Source organism: Sipha flava, unplaced genomic scaffold, assembly GCF_003268045.1.
Source record: "Sipha flava isolate LNK unplaced genomic scaffold, YSA_version1 0_pilon_pilon, whole genome shotgun sequence".
NCBI classification, from domain to species: Eukaryota; Metazoa; Arthropoda; class Insecta; order Hemiptera; family Aphididae; genus Sipha; species Sipha flava.
Genome location: NW_020271713.1, coordinates 6,623,211 through 6,643,864, shown reverse-complemented (window position 1 = coordinate 6,643,864; position 20,654 = coordinate 6,623,211).

Sequence of the window (20,654 nt, the reverse complement as noted above, 5' to 3'; positions counted from 1 at the left end):
TAATATAATTAATTAAATCGTTGAATATTTAAATATTATTATTATCATTATTATCATTTTTTGTAACTGAATTCAAAAACTCTAGTAACACTCTTTTGAGCATATAAGATAATATATTTTTTAATAGCATTTATTTTTTTCTGGTACAGTGTTATTGAAGCTCTTATGGCAGTATTTTGCATTAAAATATAATTGTCTACAATTGTCAAATTGTAGTTGTACCGTAGCGTTCATAAATGGAAGATTCTTAATATTTTTAATGTTCTTATTAAGACGGGGTTTTTTTTAAAGACGTGCATAGTAGAAACATAACATTTTTCGTGTACAAGTCTTGTATACAAAAAATGTTCAGCTATGTCCAGTAACACGGTTAGTAGAGGTAGGTAGGTTAGGTAGTAAAAATCAGATTCCTGACAAGTTGAATCATATACATATTCTGTATATATATATATATTTTACTAGTTTAGTTATATTTTGGATAGATTATATCTATATAGGGATATAATTTTTATCTTTAAATTTTAAATAATGAGCCTTGCAGCAAGACTAAAATTTGAAAAAAATTGAATATCTTTTCATGTTATTATTTATATAAACATTAATTGTACGGTGCTTATTTATCTGAAAATGTTGACAGTTCAACCACTTAATTTGACAGACTTCATGATTTTAGTTTTTTTTTAAACCCTCAAAAAATCGGTGTTTTTATTATTTATGTTAATGTTTTTCTAATGAGCTACAGCTACACTTTATTTGATACATGTTGTATTGTTGCAATACACTGAATTCGTATACGCTATACTTTACGGAAACCTAAAACCATGTGGTAAAAATTTATAAATTTTACGGTTTTATTTTATTGAAAAAAAAAAATTAACAACCATTTATAACGATTGAGTAAAGATTATTCCAAATTTGTAAAACATTGTTTACAATATCGTATAACAAGGTCTCTCGACAGTTTCTTTTTTCATAAATTTTACGGACCAGCACTAAGAAATCACAAAATCTAATTTTTCTTTACCATGGATAATTTTCTACCATCTGTACACATACATACGATGTACTCGTGTCTACGATTTGTGTCCAATCTTCAACGAATGCGAATCGGAACTATCATTGAATCAACGTACACGTTTCGAAACGGTTTGTTTTTTCTGTTCAAAAATAAAACTATCCCGGAGAAAAATAGTAATAACAATAAAAAAAAAAAAAAGAAAAAAAACACGCATCATTGTAAGGCCTCGCATTACACTCTGCGTGTATAGTCCGTTATAGTCAGCGATCAGTCATTCGGAACTGAGTAAGCAGCATTTTGCCGCGCGTGCCGCAGTAAAAACGATTTAGGAAACAAGTCGAACGCGCAACGGAGTGTATTCTACGTGCAATACTGGTAAAAACGTCGTATCGGCCAGTCCAACGTTTTTAGTTTCAAAAAATAAATTCAACAACAGACCCCAAACTCGATCACGAACCGCAGTAATCCATAAATGTTGTTTATGCTATCGAACACTGTGCGTGCACTTTTGTGTTAAGTTTTGGCGCTGAACAATGAACGCGGTCGCAGAAAATGCTGGAAAATTCGAATTCGTGTCACATTATTGTTACGCGATTCAAAATAATCTTAACGCAACGTCCGTAGTTTGCGTGGCTTACAGTCGGTAGATGTGTACAATACGAATGGCTCGAACATATGGGTGGAGGAGTGAGAAAAATGGATCGAAAAATGTGGGCCCCCTTTTGTAATGTACGTTTTTCAGAATATATTTATAAGTATATGAATATGTGAATGTACATATTTGTTTGCATGTTGCTGTTCATTATTTTAAACAAACGATATTGATAATACTAAAAAAAAAAATAATAATAAAAAAAGCAAACACATATCAATATTGAGCATCTGATAAAACTGCATATAATAACAAAAAGATTACGATATGATAAACATTTGGAATCTCTTCAGTTTAAAGAAAAAAAAATTATTACTTTTTTTTTTTCAATTTGTATCTATAAGTACTACAATTATAATATATTTTACTATACTTATTGAAAATTATGTTTTTGGTCGAAAGATATTTTTCTAAACTGGCTCATGTAGCGAAAAAATTCATGACAATCAGTTCACAATAAAATGTATCTAATTTAATGCTTTAGTATTCTAAAAGTCATATTTTGGATGATACCTTTTTACATGACTTATTAAAATAAGTTTCCATCAAACGAATCAATTTTATATAATAATTATTTATTAATTTGTATTGTTCAATAAATTGTATTGTATATTTTGGCCATTTCAATAGTGGTACATTTTTATTCGAAAAATTTTAGTAGAGTTATGATATTTATTGTAAATCAAATTTAAAATTCAAATTTTATATTAAAATACAGCGTTTTAACCACGACTCCTAAGGTAATTTATACATAGTCAAACTAGTTATATCCTGGATTTTTTCTAAAACATTCTATAGGTTAAATAAAAAAAAAAAAAATGTAATAAATATAGGTCATAATAGTTTACCGAAATCGTTCCTATAACGAGATAATGGAACAATTTAATTGTTTTTTTAAAAAAATGTTTGTTGATAATTTCACTTTTGGCAAGGTAAGCTTACCCATCCCGCTGATATAAATGTGTAGTGTAATCGGAATACATAAATGTAAAAATAAATGTTCATCATCATTTGCACAGCAGAAATAATCTTGTTGGAATATTTTAAACCCTAAAATTACCCATTTTATCACGAAATAAATCGTGCAAACAATAAATTACGATCTACTTCAAACAATAAAGTCTCAACGCTGGAACAGAAAACTTTCGGCCAACGACTTTTAAAACATTTAAATTATAATTTAAACAACAACACACTTCATTGTTGATCTTGCACAATGTACAAAATGTATAATTCCGAGTTGCAAGAAATTTAATTTAAATATTACGAATCGAAAGACATTAAAACGTTCAACGTTTCGAAATTCTTCCGAGATAAATATTACTGATAGACGTTTCTAGCTTTTGGCTTTTTGTTATTTAAATTACAAAAAAAAAAAAAAAAAAGTAGTATTCAGTTGGCATCGTATATTGTGCGTAACACGTTTTAACGTTGGTAAAAATGAAAAAAAAAAAAAAAAAACGATTGAAAACTTCAAACGGTTTGCCGTCCCGAGTGGTACGGTTTTTCTTTTCGATTCTCAATCCGTCAACCGGTTCATTCCGATAACGAAAACAATAATAATACCACGTCGTGCCGTACAACCGCGATGCCGACGAATCGTTCGCTGTTCACACGGAAACGTACCGGTTACCCCTGACGTTACGCGCACGTTAAAAGACGGGAACAAAACGGACGAAACGTTACGCACCCTTTGCAAAACGATCTAACCGGGCGCGGCATTTGCATGATATCGTAACGTTGCACCGTCGTAGTGAATTGTTGTCGTCTACGCGTGCGTACGGTCCGCGGTGAATTCAATTGACGACCGTCTGACGCGCGCGCCCGTAATGTGTCGTGTTGCGCCGGCGGAATTATTGACGCGGCGCATAAAACGACGTATAAATATATATTAACCGTACAAACGTGTACCGCGCGCGTTGAGCGAATTCTAAAATTTTCCCGTCCCTTTCGCGCGGCGCTTCGGCCCCACGGCATTCCGTATACAAACCGTTTCGCACGCGGTAATGATGTCCCTGCACACTGCACTGGTGAACGGCACTCCGATCCTACAAGAGTACTCGACTCGGAACGAGTTCGGTTAGTAATAGGCGTCACCGAACGATTGTACCACGCGAGCAGTAACAGTCGTGACGAGTAACCGCAAACATTTCAATAAAACACCGACCGTTAAAAGCGCCGACCGAATCACGTTCGTGCCGCGCTCGGTACTGCGAACACTGCGAGGCCGTAAATAGTAATTTATTAATGTTTGTCATTGTAATCGGGTTTTTGTGTTTTTTTTTTTTTTTTTTTTTTCAACGCTATTCTAACGCCCACCTACGTAAATTACTCGTTTTCAAAACGAAACGTTAGACGAACGCGAGACGCTTTCTGTGCACCACTTTTGAAAATTAACAAAAAATAATAACGATTATAAGTTCATAGCAAAATCAATCGTCGGAAAACGTGGTACGTCATTTCGTTCGTTCAGACCGTGGTGTGAAAATTTAAGTTTCTGACTGTTGATTCGGCCAACCGAATTCGATTTCCGCGTGAAACGCTATCGGAGTAATGCTTCGTAGTATATTCACAATAGGGTCTCGGTATGCTTTCGAATCCTTTCAATTATATTGGACAAGTTGTTTAAACGGCAAATCCAACTCGATATGTCGTCCCGGTGTATGCGATTTCAGCGGGGATTCATAGCGCACGTAAACTTATTATAATTTATTGTCATACGAAGTGACGGGAACAGGTGCATTTCGAAAACAAGAACTTTGAACTTTTAATTTTAATCGAATTTGACGAGCATCGTAAATTGTCCTCGCTTATTGAATATTCAATACTGGAAACTGTTTGAATCGTCTGCTTAAAATGATCAGTGACCAGTGGCATGGCGATCATTTTGAAAGTTACATTTTGTAATATTTGTACTATGACTCATTGAAAGCGTTGGTCTGGCTCATAATTGGCAAAATATTTACAATGGTCCCCTAAACAATATAACATCGAAGGGCATTCAATAAATACCTACTAAAAATTGTTTTTCTCGCTGCGCTCGAACTCTACTACTCATTTTAATTTATTTTTATTTTTATATTTTTCCTAAGCCAATATTATCGAATAATCATTGGGTTCGTGTATGTGACCGTTAACAACTTATCTCAAATTTTCAAAGCATTTATATTTGTTCGATTCTGATCAAGAGAGCAAAAATGTATAAATTATAGCGGTTCTTGGTTTATGAAATCACATCAACAATATTTCTAGATCAAGATAAGAATAACCTAATTTTAATTTAATTTGTGAAAATAATTACTACTATTTTTCATGTTAACGTGGTTGCTTTAGGCCCAGGGGCGGATTTAGGAAAGATTCGGGTCAGTTGACCTACAATTATTATATTTTGACGAAATTAGCCACTTGAAGACTTCTTGTAATTTTAAGTGACGACTATAAGTTGAAGTTAAAACTAAATTGGTGAATGCCCCAGTTTCCACCTCTCACCCCTCAAAAATGATGCCTTTGGTTTAATTCTATAGTAAAATAAAATATCTAAAACCCCATGCTAAAACCCCATATAAGGTTCCATAAAATAAGATAAATATTTACAATGATCAAGGCCGGATTAAGAGTTTATGAGCCCGGGCTCTGGACCCTAAAATAATTAGGGCTCCGAAGGCGCTTTCTATCATAGACCCAGTTCAAAATCTTTTAAGTTTAAATTTTATTTTGGTTATCAATTTTTTTAATTTTTTCAATTTTATTATTTGTATCTGTTATTGAGATCTTTACTAAAAGAAATAAATACAGATGGAATTATTGTGGCGTTCCAAAAAGAGAAGAGAAAATAAGAGAATAAAGTTAGTTTTAAAATAATATAATTATATTTTTACATTTGAAGAATAATATTGTATATTTGCATGTAATGAATATTGACAAATATTAAAAATTGTTAAAGATATTTCTGTATCATCAATTACTTTGTATCATTTTTTTAAAGAAATAAAATTCAATTATCGGTAATAAATACTATAAGGATTAAAGGCTCTTTGAATTACTAGGCTCCAGGCCCGATAAACTCTTATTCCGGTCCTGACAATGATAATTATCTATTAACTTAGAAAACAAATATTATATGATCATATTGTTCTTTTATTACAAGAAATAAATTTATAATCCACTTTCAGCTCCAATAAGTGGTCTCTTGAAATAGTCTGACCCACAGTTCTCTAACTGTGGATCCGCCTCTGGTTGGTACCCTATTATAAGAATAAATCTCAGGGCCCCCGGCGATTGAATTGGGCCAGACCGACACGAAATGATAGCGCTCGATAATCGTATTTTTTTTTGTGGGGGGATGGTCTAAAGATATGTGTTTGACAGCAAAATATATACTTATTGCCAATCCACTGTCAGTGGCGATCATACTCTTCGGTTTTCGTGATGCGTGCACCGGTCACTTACACGGACTGCACAGCTGTGTATCGTTTTCCAATTTTGGAACAGGATAATGTTAAACACTGATCGTTCGGTACCGATACGCATTGACTCGTATCTTTTAATTGCGATCGTAACTTATAAAATCTAAAATCACAAATCAGTTACGTTTACCGACGTCTCCGCGCTAGCGAATCATTATTCGATCATTATTCCCAATAGTGCGCGTTTGAGTAATCGAAAAAAGTTTTCATTTTTTCGATACGCGTTCATTGCGCATCACGGTTACGCGTTCTCCGTGGTTTACGTACAAATTTTTACGTGTACAACAAGTGTAATATTATGATACGCGTTCCATTCCGATACGTGAACGCAAGTGCGTTCGTGTGTTTCTTTTTTCTTTTTTTTTTTTTCCGAGTCCTATCTCACGCGCAGTACCTAATGACACATGTTGGGCCGGCAAAGGCGAAATTACGACGGGACGAGGCGAATACTTTGGATTCCTTGCACGTCTGTTTTATTTGTATTATTATTATTATTATTATTATTATTATTACTATTATTACTGGCAGTCGTTTGGAAATCGGCGAGACCTTACGCTCTGCTATCTGTTCGTAGCAGTAGTAATAATAATACAGTTGAAAACGTTTACGGTACTGCGAAAGCGGATGAGATGACGAGATGATTTCGTGCGACTCACATATTTTATAGGTATAAAAACATTTTTCTCTCTCTCTCTCTCTCTCTCTCTCTCTCTCTCTCTCTCTCAGCGCGCCCGCCGGAAGAAATTGCGAATGCCGGAAACGGGTACTTCAGACGCTGGCAGCACTAATTATTGATTCCGAGCGTTATGGATGCGACGTGTCAAGGTTCCCGCCGGGACACCGTGTTTAAAAATAAAATTATTTTCCTGATATCGAGAATTTATTGAATCCTTCGTGAGTCCCGACCGATTAACGTACTGCTCCGGGCCTCCAAACTAAGCGTCTCGTAAGGACTGTTATAAATTCACTTACGGTATGATATTACGTTCGTTCGCCGGTATTCCGATTTCTATCGTAACGAAAATTATGTGTATTTTGATTGTATAATTGAAGTATTGTACGTTAATAATGCACGACGTCAGACTTGTACTGCAATCTAATATATCCTGTATGTTGTGCAAATTTATGGTCTCGCCCAAAGGTCTACGAGACAACGGAGTGAGCAGACGTTTCAAGATGAGATGGTCGGCCGATCGCATATAGGATGGGCAGTCGGATTTCGCGCTAAATTTCATCTCTTTATTCCAGCGGGATTCAGTAGAAACGTAACGAAATTTCACTTAAACCGAATTAATATTTTCTTTAACAGCTCACACATCGACTACCCTTTCCCGTTCGGTAATAACGACATTGCTCAAATCATCTGACCGGTGAACCGACTGAACTAAAATATTTATTAAATAGCTGCGCTTTATTTTTATTGTTTTTTTTTTTTTTTTTTCAATCACGTGTTAACTGACTTATAGTACGCTAAATGGTTCTGAAAAATACCATTGGAATGAATTGAAACATTTTTTTCAATGCTAGAGTGTATATCTAAAACACATTTGTAGAGTGGCGTATTTTTTTTTTTTTTTTGGGTGTCGTCCATGTCTGGATAACCCTTAACTTAAAAAAAAAAAAGATCTATTATATTGGTATTATCATTTGTTTAACAATTTTATATTTTTATTTCATTGTAAAGTAAGTGGTATTTTAATATAAACGGCAAAACTGTAAATGACTTTGGTTAGATCCAACATGTTGTGAGATTTGTCTACAATTAATAAAGGATACCTAGAGATCAATTGAATTTCACCGGGTCATTAAGATAACAAAAATACCCGCAGCTCAAATACAATAAACGAAAGTATTGTTAACCTTTTTAGTTTAATTTTTCTAATTCTAGTTTACAGGTTAGCAGTTCAGAAAATTATACATTTAAATAGTACTAATATTTGTCAATTTTTCATAAATTTTTCATTGACCGTCGTGTTGTACTTGTACGTACCAGGTGATAACTGAATAACATAAAAACTAAGTACCTAATTATACAAATAATATAAATAATTATTAGTACTAACCAATAGGAATGAAATATCACGAAGAAATAACAAATCAATGTGTCATCAATTATTAGATATACAATTTTTTATGTTATTTGACAATTTTAAAATGTTTTTATTATTGTTGTTTTAAAATAAAACTACATAGGTAATACAAAATAAACTAGTTATATCTTAATCAAGTTATTACATATTACAAAAAAGTGAAATTTAAAAAGTAATTTATAACTAAGTTTATAAAAGTTTATTTTATTTTATAATTTTGATCAGTATTAGGCTTCAGTTAGCTATTTTCAAAATATCTATATTTATATATTCATATATAATATACATTATATACATATCGATACCTTAGAGCACACATGTTCCATGTCCATTTTCCTAATTTTTGGCAAATCACTAAAGAAGTTTAGTTGTTTGCATAACTATAAAACTAGAACAAATATTCCTTTTTTTTATAATAATTATCTAAAATAAAATATTAATTATGAAGTATTTGAATTAAAAAAGGCGGTTTTAGATACTTATGCTATCAAAATCAATTAAATAACATTAAAAGTCGGACATTTGGACATAGCACATGTGTGCTCTTAGGTATCGATATAATGTATATATATTATATTCAGTATCTTATAGAATCTATTTATTTATTTCCAATAATGCATGTGTTGCTATAGATTTACTTTAGTTTAAAAACTGTTAACTGTAAAATTATGTTAATATAAGAAGGTAAATTTTAAAATAAACTGTAGTAACCAGTAAGAAGTAATAACCTTCATCTTGTCTATTATACCATTATCAAGGTTTCAAATATAAAATTATTTGACGATTCCTTGTATAGCAATTTGAAAAAAGTGAGCTCATTATTTTTTTTGCATCGGTGAATAATTTTAAAAATTTTGTTTATGAAGTTCACCGAATGTTGGCAACTTCCATTTTGTACAAGAAATCTGAACTAATCCGATATTCCGCGAGTGCGCGGTAAAATTGGTATTTTTTTTTTTTTTTTTTTTTTGACAATCCTCGAAACGCTGTGGTAAACATTTTAGTTTACTCCGGTTAAAACCATTAATACTGTGCCAATATTTATACGGTACGTGTTTCATCAAAATAAATTACGCAGACACGAAAATCCGTCTCGAGTGATGTGGTAGTCGGCTAGGCTACCGGGATAAAAGTTTTTAAATTTAAAAGCAACGATATCCCCGTCCCGTTTAAAATCAATTTTCTCTCTGAATCGAGTTGATAACGATATTTTTTGTGTTAAAAAAATGAAATGCTCGTAAAAAAATAATTTTTCAGAACAATCGGACACAATTCGAGGTAATTCATACTCAGTTGACGCAGTAGTGTACCGCGGAAAACATTTTTGTTAACGTTTGAAATTAAAAACCATTAGATTACGCGTTGGAACCAAAAAAAAAAAAAAAAAAGAAAGAAAGCGGTGAAAACGACTGCTACGTTTTTCGCAATTTTTTTTTCAAGATCTTGGATTAAGGTCGATTATTCCTGCGTGAAAAAAAAAAAACATCCGAATAAAATTGAATTCACGGTCACTCCGAAATATAAGTAATCGAATCCGGATAGTCGCAAAATCTAGGGACTCGAGTCGTGAGAAGTACAAATGCGATGGAAGGGCGTGCGTTGCGTTGGGGGTCCGTAATGAAAAAAATCTATTATTGTGCACGCGGCATCGCTGAGAATATTGCGAGTTCACTGCCTCGTACGATAGTAGTGCTCGTACAGCGATACGGTGCCGTACGGTGAACACTGAAAACGGTCCAGTGAAAAAAAAAAAAAATGTCCGTTCAGAAAACGCGTATTTTTACTAACAGAACGGTTGCGAACAGTTATCGGTGCATAAAATTTATACTGGCGCGTGCGTGGAAACAGTATTTTATTACGATTGCGCCCATAGGCGGATATTGAAGCGGACTTAGAGGTGGGCTTAAGCCCCCCCTGAACGTAATCGAACCACACCAGACGTTAAATTGTGTATTTCAGTATTTATAATTTTTGGTCTTATTTTGTTGGTACACGAGAATGGTCCGGGATATTTACGGACTACGTTATTGGAGAAAACCATTTTTTTTAGGTCATAAAGGAAATAAAGAAATAGATTTATACAATTAAAAAAAATAATTAGCTATTCAATATTTTATATTTTTATATGTACCTATTATCTGTGTATATTTGGTGCCTCAACTAGAACATAGCAGGAGCAGCCACTATTTAGTAGATTGAAGCGTCTAAAAATGTCTACGCTAATGGATAAGACAAAAATGTTGAGCCCTCCCCTTGGGATGTGACCAAATATCCGTCTATCCATACGTGTAACGCAATGTCAATAGGATTCCGCGCGAGTACCGTTAAAAATCGTATGTTACGTCCCCGGCAGGTGTATTTCAATGTCAAATCGGTTAAAACGATCAAAACGAAAGTCGATCATAGCACAACACCATTCCGTTTCGGTCGTCGGATTCGTTTTTCGGCGGACTTACGCCGACCGTCAGCTGCGGTCCGAACGGTTGGCTAATGTGATTATTAATAACGCCAGTGGTACGCGTAGAACGTAGTGCTATTTTCAAACCCACGTGGCGGCGTGAAGATTTCGTAAACGAAAAATATAAAAAATAACTTCGGGCGCGCCGAAACGCACCGTCCACATCACAAATACGTTTTGATTGAAAAGTTCGTTTTCGTTTTATTTCCGTTGTTCAATCTCCTCGGCGCGAGACGATTTGCTTTTTTCGCACGATCGGTCGACGGAAATAAACTCCCTCTCCTCGTCCGCAATAACAATCACGCCGAACGTATCACCTCGCGGTTACTTTGTTCAAACGCCACGGCGTTTTATACATGTTATTATTATTGTTATTGTTATTAATTCCTGTTTGACGTTTTATAAATAGCATTTCGAACGAGACGCGTGCACATCTGAATAATTAATATTTATTGAACCGTTTTCGAGTAGTGTGCAAATCAGTTTTGATGGTCTTTCAATACACACACAGACACACACACACACACACACGCGCACACACACACACACACACACACACACACACACACACACGTTCACAACGCTGAGTGCTTTACATTTGATTCCATTACCATTGCACTGCAGTAGATTTAACGACTTCTCGTTTTCTTTTGCGCTGCTACATTCAACCAATTCAATGGTTCCTTTATGTTCCGTTCGCTTTTTGAATAACTTAAATGGCGTGTTTTATTTATTTGCACGCTTCTACCACGAAACATTACAATATTTAATTTTAATGATACGTAATATGTACATAATAATACGTATATAATATGACATTTACATTATGTGATGCTGAACTGATAGCGTACAATTATACCGTTCCGAAGCGAAGTGACTAAATAAATTAAATCCTGTTAAACAAGTAACATTTTATTTTACACTAGTGTGTTGTATGTTTTATATCTTCTTTCGTCGGCGCGGTAGGCAGTAGGACTAGACGCTGATTTTTATTTGACAACTATACACTGCGATCAATTCTACACCTAATTACTTAAATCCAATCGCACAATAACTAACATTAATGTTAAATAACTGCGACACTATATTCATCAAGTGATTGTATTTACTAAGCGTATCGATTGATTGACGGTTATTTTAATTTATCATGTTTTTTTTTTTTTTTTTTTTATTGGTATTATTCGAATGTTCGAAACAATAAATTTACGGGCTCATAGAGTATGATTATAGAAAATGCAATTTGTTCTCGTGAGTTGAAATGATAAATTTGTTATTGATTTACGTCATGCATTCTTATTGAAAATTACATTTAGATTAGAATTTAAGGTGACAATTTATAAGGATTTCTTTGATTTTACGCTATTAACGTAAATCATTTTAATATTCGTTCCCACAAAATTATATACATGACAAACTAGGAATATTAATCTATATTATTTGTTTACGGATTATCTAATAACAATGTCCAGAATTATTATAACAAAATTAGACTGTGCACTAAACTATTCGGTTGGTAGCTCTAGACTATTTCATCATAAATATATGATTCATCCTTCATTAACCTTTTAATGAAAATAAATATAAAAAATGATTTACTTTCATTTATTATTTAAATTAAAAATATTACAAAATATATTGGAACGCTACTTTTAACTTTTCTTCGCAAATATTTCACTTTATAATTTTGTATAGTGACACTTATTTTACAACATAAATTCTTTGTGAAGTCTTCAAAAAATCATTACTGTTCCGACATTCTTCTTTAGATTTCGTCCAAAACATTTTCGGTATAACTTATTAAAAACGGTTTGTTTGAAATATTTCAGTGAAAGAATAATTACATGCCATTAACTGAAAAATCAATAATTGGAGTAAGGACTAAAATATCTGTAAGATTAGACAACCAATAAGAAATCCAACAATGGTTGACATCAGTGGTAGTCTGACCAGGGTAGTTGAGGAGATTTATCTCCGTGGGTCGGTGACAATCATCGAATTTCGTGTCAGCTCAGAAATATTAGAATAATAATATGACTCGTACAAATGTCTAACTGTTATGTACTATATACTAAAATACGTACTAATAATCATGTTTATTTACTCAGTAATATGGTGATAGGTGATGATTAAAGGTACGAGTTGTATTTTAAAATGTTTTCCAACACCGGATTGAACCTACCAGAAGTTAATATGCTGATATAAGTAAAAAATGTGGATTCAGTTTTCAAAAATTGTATAGGACCAAAGTTAGTTCATAAATTATGTGCAGTTACAAATCTGTATATTAAAAATATTTATGAAAAACGTCTATTAAAAGCGCTTCACTGTCGTATGTCCTTAGGTCGTTATGTTCCAAGTCCGCATCTGGTTGACATCGAATATGCCACAACATGATGGTCAATGTATTGCATATTACAGTATTACGTTTGCAAGTGGAACATTTTCAACAATTTGACGGTCTTAAGGAAAATTATTCGGCTACATCAAACACGTCGGATATTCGTTAAAATAGTAAATTTAATAATAAAAGAAATATCGTTGGTTTGTTAAATGAGCTCAGGAAAGTTAATAGTTATACTTGTTGTGTCTTTAAATTATAACTAACGTCGGTAAGAGACGTTGAAACACGTGTTATTGGCATGATGACGTCAGAACTTCACTGAAGTAGTAATTATTACATTACATTCATCGTTGAAATATGCTATCGTCCACGTTAAGTTTTTCAGCGGTGATGAGTACATCTTATACGGTCACGTTATACTGCTAATGGAAAAAAAATTAGCTCCAAGACTAATAACAGTATTGGGTTGTCAATAATTTTTTAAACACAACATTTCCACTGATACAACTACAATATAAATACAACAATCTCGTATGACCATGGTTGATCAAAGCAATTCATCAAGGCGATACTGTTACATTTATCGTTCCCATATAATTGGACACAATACACCGAATGAACGACATCTCTTACGGCAAGATTTCAGTCCACTATTGTCATTTGGTCATGATCGGTGATTCGATTGGCTGTGGAAAAAAATAAAGGAGTAATCATACTTCCGTATCAATTATGAACCACTATCGATATTGCAGAAAAAAGTCTTAAAGGAAAAAAAGAAGAATTAAGAAGATTATGTAGTTTTTGATAATACGGTAGAAAGAATTTATCGTTCAAGAAAGCTATTCAAACCTAAGTATCTAAAAAGGCCATTGCGACTTTTTCTTTCTCGAATGAAATCATTTATAACAATTAAATGAAAATATTATTACTGTACAAGGACTTGATTTATAGCAATAGACAAAGCGAATAATACGTGTTTTATTTCCCTTTTATTTTGTAAAGTCACTTATATCAAAAACAAAACACGAAAAATAAAAAATATTTCCTTCCACTGTAGAACCTTCTCGTTGTTTCTCCATTAATATTAATATAATTTTATTTTGTTATTACGGTTTTATTGTTAAAATATTTCTCACAGTAGTGATCTTATTAGTATCCGGTACACACGGATGTTTTCCAAATTGTAGTTTTTTAGACCTCGCCGCTTCCGTAGTAATCATCAGAAGTGAAGTCGATTCAGTTACGATATCCTAATTGACTTTCATGTTAACATAAATATTTACCGATTCTACTGCTGTTGGTTTTGTCTACTTTCAATACCAGCTTTCCGGGCCATGGATCAGTATTATAATCGAAACAACAATTTTTTTTCTTAAAGGATAATGGATATAACTCAAATATATCAGCTATTTAAATTATCAGATTTCTGGCTGGCCAACGCCAAAACTTTTATCCTATTAAATGTTGTTGATTTTTATTTTCTGGTTGTATATTTTCACAGCTCAACATTTTTGTTTTCAACCGAGTTATTAATTAAGATAAAAAAATCATTGTGTGCCGTAAAAGTATATTTGAAAAATCTTTAATTTTTCTAAATCATAAACTACATTCGTCCAAGGAAACGTTACATTCAAAACCCATTGGATTTTATTACCTCAACTCGTATTATGTTTTTTTATTTTTTATGGTATAGCGTGTTCAATTTCTTATATGGTTTAGGCAGTAGGTCAGGTGCGGTTATGGTTTTAATTAAAATCAGCTGCAGATTCAAATCATCCCTATGAAGTTTCGAAAGTTTCAAAAGTTGTTCACTTAGTTGTGTGATTTGTATGTGTTATTTTAATAAAGACTTGTTGTCCATATTTTGCAATTAAACGACTTCTTCGTACGTAACGTACCATCAGATAAGGCCTTAACAATTATGAGTTATTACTCGAGTACCATACCGAATGATTCCCGGTCAACGAGGTTTTGCACTCTAACAATGATAAATTATGTGATTTTGCAATTGTACCACGAACCTACCTCTGCGGTTCGGTTAGTTTATTTTACCTACTGCTACGACTTGTACTCAATACCGAATTGAAAATATTATTTTAACGATCTGTTACTACCCCGAATTCCTGGAAAATGGCTTTAACGATGCTACAACAGGACCGTTCGTTTGTCCGAAAATATTTGTTTTCACATGAGCAAATTTAATATTATTTCACGTAAATCAGATAAACTCATCGTAAAATTCGATTTTTTTATTATTTGTAGTACAATTAGTAGTCGCGCACACAATACACTTTCGGTTTTTCGTATAAATCCACGTTAAACTATGTGCCGTTTTAATTGTATAAAAATGTTTTTGGTATTACATTTTTCCGTTGTATTTGATTTGGCATTGTATACCGAAAAATCTAAGAACATCAACGTCCCAATAAGATATGCCGTCGACTTGAAAAACATGAAAAACAAAAACGATTTTAAATCGTGAACTCTTATTGGCCAATCGAAACGCGTACCGCAAAACATCTGTTCGCACTGGATCCGTTTTAACGTTTGAAAATCATAAAATATTACTCACGTTACATTTATAACAACTATACGGAGATCGGGCCGAACGTTATTACAACAATCGTACAACGTTCGCTTACGGTAAACAACGAATCAATAACATTGTTCGTAATCGTTTCGATAACGCACGATCGTGTGGTACGTTTTCGTTACACCCTTACGAGTACAACATTGAAATACGCTACTACGCGTGCACGGCGTATACACACGTGTCGCGCGTACGCCGTTATCGTGCGCGACTCGAAAGGGAACTCGGTCGCGCGGCACAACTGCGACTCGTTAGGCTAGGGCCGCACTATGCGCTTTGTCGGTTGCCGATAATCCGGAACCGATCGGCAAACGACCGCGACATCCATGAATAACATATAAATAACCAATAAACCGCATTTTCGGGGCCACGCTGATCGATTCAGCTGACCGGTTTAAAACTCGTCGGGACGGACCGCAACGTGTTGCGCGGGTTGGCATTGCCGATGCGTATCGGCAAGTACTTCGAAACACTTTATTTCGTGTTGTGCCGACCAAACCCGCGGATTATCGGTTGCGGTTTACCAATACGCGTTCCGTCGAAATCGAATCGTTTAAAACATTACGTACACGTTTAAGGTTTCTATTCCGCGTTGGTTTATAAAAAAAAAAAAAAAACAATATGATCATCGCGAAAAGTCTACAATCCGATCGTTACGATAGGTCTATCTTTAGCGGTGTACAGTAATAATATAATAATAAACCGGCTAGATTTCGTCGAAATCAAATATAATATCACGGCAGTCTAATATTTCCAAGAACATGTTGTTTTGAGTTAAAAATGTTTACCGCGCTTTTTAAATCGGCAACCAATAAAACGCGTAGCGCGGTTTATCGGGATGCGGTTCGTCGGGGGGGGGGGGGGTACACCCCGTAACTCATGACGATCAATCGTGCGCGCACTGACCGGCGGCTACTTAACTAATGGAAATAACGATTTATTACGCTTCCCGGCCGGTCCGGGTACCTCTGGCCGTGTCGCGTTCACGCGTTCGTCGGCCCCAAAACCGTTCCGACGGGCTCGCGCGCGACGGACGGAAACGTGTGAACGGGTGATTTCGTTTAGCGCCCCGGACGAAGCGAGACGCGTTTCCGTTCGCGCGCGATTCGAACGAAACGCGTTCGACGTACGGTCGTGTTGCGCTCGCAGCCGCGCGCGTTCGTCCAGCCCAGAGGTTCCCGACCTTTTTCGACTCACGGAACCCTTTGTTGTTTTCTAAAAATTCGGACGCACCCTACGGCCTACGCTCTGCGCTCTACAGTTCATACCGAATACGCAACGGTGACGTATCGTATATTTAAATTTACATTTTGTAACTTCGGTTTTGTTCAGCGTTGACAAACAATAAAGATAAGATAAAGTGTTTCACCGTAAACAACTTTAAAACGGTTCGCATCGAATCGACAGCAATCGAACCGGTATGAAAATTAAAACGGATCGAACATCTCGGTATTACTATGTAAAAATTATATGTGCTACATAATTGATACATTAAATCATATTGTATACACCTAATTGGTTGTGCGCAATAGGTTTTACGCTGTAGACATAGAGTATGGTTTGTTTGTTTACTCACGGTGCTATATTTTTCACGAAGGCGTTCAAAAATATATATATATATATATATATTTCAAATATTTTTGCGGCACACTAAATTTAAGTTCGCGGTGCCCTAGGGTACCGCGACACCCTGGTTGGGAAACTCTGGTCTAGTCGGTCGGACGAACTCCGACGGAAAAAAACCAACACTGTTCGAGTCGTTTGAAAAAAAAAAAAAAAACGTTCGCGGAAAACCGAACAGAAAAAATTTGAATTCGTGCGCGTCTCCGTACAGAACTCGTTTTCCGTTATTATTTTGTTGTGCGCGGCAAAAACAATCGGAACACTCGAGCGCGTTCCGAAATTTCGGGTCACGATGTCCGATGTTGCACAACGCGTGCACGAAGCTCGTCGATCGACACGTCACGATCGGTTTATCGAACAGTCGTCTTCTGACGAAACCAGCCGTGCGCTTAATGGCGGGGTGTCTTGCGGTCTAGAACGTCGTTGTAGGATTATTTTTCTCGTACGCACATACGACGAACGCTACGCGCAATAAAAAAAAAAAAAAACGTTGCTAAACCGAAGACGTTGCCTTTTTTTTTTTTTCTTTTATCATCAGTAAAATGTTTTTATTCACTGCGTAATGTTTTATGGCTACGACCAGAACCGGCGTTCGGAGGAAACGACTTTCTTCAGATAATATTGCACAAATAACTCCGCAGTGCACGAACTTCGAGGAATATTCCGCCGTCCGTATGACCCCGACGCCGTATAATTTGGCTTAAGAAACGAATCAATATGCGACGCACTACGCTCGGTCGCAGTATCGCGTCAATCTTTTTAACGGTTTTCTTTCCCGCGTAACGTCGTCCATAATTCATCGAGGGTACGTACCAATACAAGGAATTAAACTTGTAAACATTATAACGGCGATAGTGAAAAGGTGACTTTGTGGTGAGTGGAAATAAGCTGGAGACGGCCGAAGCCCCTGACGTAATTATTATTTGTCATAACCCGGTCTCGTAAATTAAACATCTTCTTTTTAATTAGTCAATTTTATCGTGTTTCACTTTATTTTTTTTTTTTTTTTTTTAATTATTTATGTAAGTAATTTAACATTTTTTTATTTAAAATTCATGAATATAGTACAGCTTAAGTTAGATTTGGTTTTTTTTTTTTTTTTTTAATTCAACTAAAATTTGTTATTATTACGATATTGCATGGTTTGCATCGATTATTTTTGTGGTACCAGTATATCAGACCAAAAACGAAAAACTTACTCGTATCAAATTTTAAAAATCTGATTCTTTTTTTTTTTTCATTTTTATTTCACATCAAAAAACGCAATTCGTACGGTTAGATTTTTGGCAAACTGTTTATCGTGTTTTTGTTTTATGAATAATATCTTTTTCATTTCAACGATTCGAATATTTACGACCCGAGTTCGATGGCGGTATATCATGATTTGTTCCGTGCAACGTAGGGAAGTTAGGGTCGCACATTGTCCTCGATGTGCACGGAATCCTGACCAACTGTTCCAAGGTTTTCTCATCTCATGTCATCTGTATATTTCGGGCGACGATAAAAATAAGACGCCCGATTGTTGCGCAAAACGTCGCCGTAAAAGACGTTCGGTGCGCATGCGGATGGCGACGCGCCGAGAGACTTTTTGGAGGATAAAAATAAAAACGAGGGAGTTTGCGCGGTGCGGGGGAACGAACGACAACGCCTAAATGCGACACGACTTCTGGATAATGTCCTTGCAATGGGTACTCGAATGTCCTTTTCTTCCCGGCCGGATGATCGATAACCGGAAACGATAATGTTCGTTTCGGCCGGAACGATAAACGACCCAAGCCGGAACCGTCGCGCGGCCACGGTTCGTCGTCGTCGACCGTTTCGTCCACGACAACGTCGTTTTCTTAATTGTTTATCTCCGTTGCCGGGACCGGATGGACGTATCCGTCTAGGTGCAGTTACCTAAGTGCAAATAACCCTTGCATGAGTAAAAAAAAAAAAAAAATACAAAAGGATACAAAAAAAAATTAACAAACATACTCGTTTTATCGTGTAAAAACATCGTTCGCATCATACGCGCCCGTTAAGGGCCAAAGGTTACATTGTCATGTAACGTGTCCCGAAATTAACGTCCGAAAGATTCATTCGTGTGAAGTTGTACGCGTTTATGAAATCGAAAACTTTCGCAAGCGCGCATGACTCCTTCCGACACCATCCGAGGTGCGCTGAGGAACCGAAGCCATTAACGAACTGATTGCTGCTGCGGCGGTTAGCGAAAAGAATATGGAGAAAATAATAACGGTCGACCGTAGCACGAACTCTCGTAAAAACGAGAACATTAATTTTAAGACACGATTTTTTCGACCTCTGGACTCTTCGTGGCGCGTTGTACACATATATTATTTATTATGTTTAAAGTGATGTTAATACCTTCTTCCATTTCCGGGAGATTTATTTCAAATTTTTCCGTTTTCCTGTGATTCGCGTGTACGCCCGCTGTGTTTCGCATCCTATAAGACCATGGTTTCCTGTCGTCACGTATCCGTGATGGAAGTGTTTTACTACACTACGCGTGACTACGTTGTTTGGAGATAGTAAACTATCGTCGGTTAAAAAAAATAAAAATTGACCCGTTTATGTTTTATAATATTTCGAAGGATGAAGCAGACAAGGAACGATTGCTAATTTCCAATTATTTCCGTAATGAAAATAATGAAATGTTCAGTGAACGGAACAGGGAGGGTAGTTTTAATACTCTAATTCAAAAACCGATTCAAGACAGTTGTTAATTGGTTAAAAATTTATAAAAAATATAAACAATATTATCACGTAAATTTTTCAACGAGTGGTGACCGCCGCGCGACTGAAATGCACGAATCGTCAATCGATAATCGATAAACACAAACACTATGTTTCGGTGTTTCAACTTTTGCCTGATCACAGTGATTATAGGTAACTTCGGTTCAACCACATCGCAGCAGCGCACGGAGGTAACTACTCGAGTACACAGTTTATTATATGTGTTTTTTATTTATTTATTTATTAATTTTTTCCGTTCAAAATAAAAGCCTTTAGCCGCAGGGTCTTTATCCCTACTTCGCATCACCGCGTGATCGATTCTGTTATGCCGACCAATATCCGAGCTTACATAACTCGAAAGTAAAAATTTCCTCGTAAATATTATTAATATTGTTTGTTGAATTGAATATCATAAAAAGGTGGAAGGCCAAAGCAGAAAGAGAGAAAGAGAGAGAGTGAGAGAGAGAGAGAGAGAGAGAGAGAGAGACTAATCTGTTTGCGCTTCTATACACATTCATATTATGTTATAATATGATTTTTAGAACGGAAAAAACTGATAGGATCAATTTTCGTTAGAAACATATAGAACTCGAAGCATCAAACGATGCAAACCGTACAGGGACACAGAACGATAGTTTATCCTTAGTTTGGTATCATAAAATAAATTGTTTTAATATTAC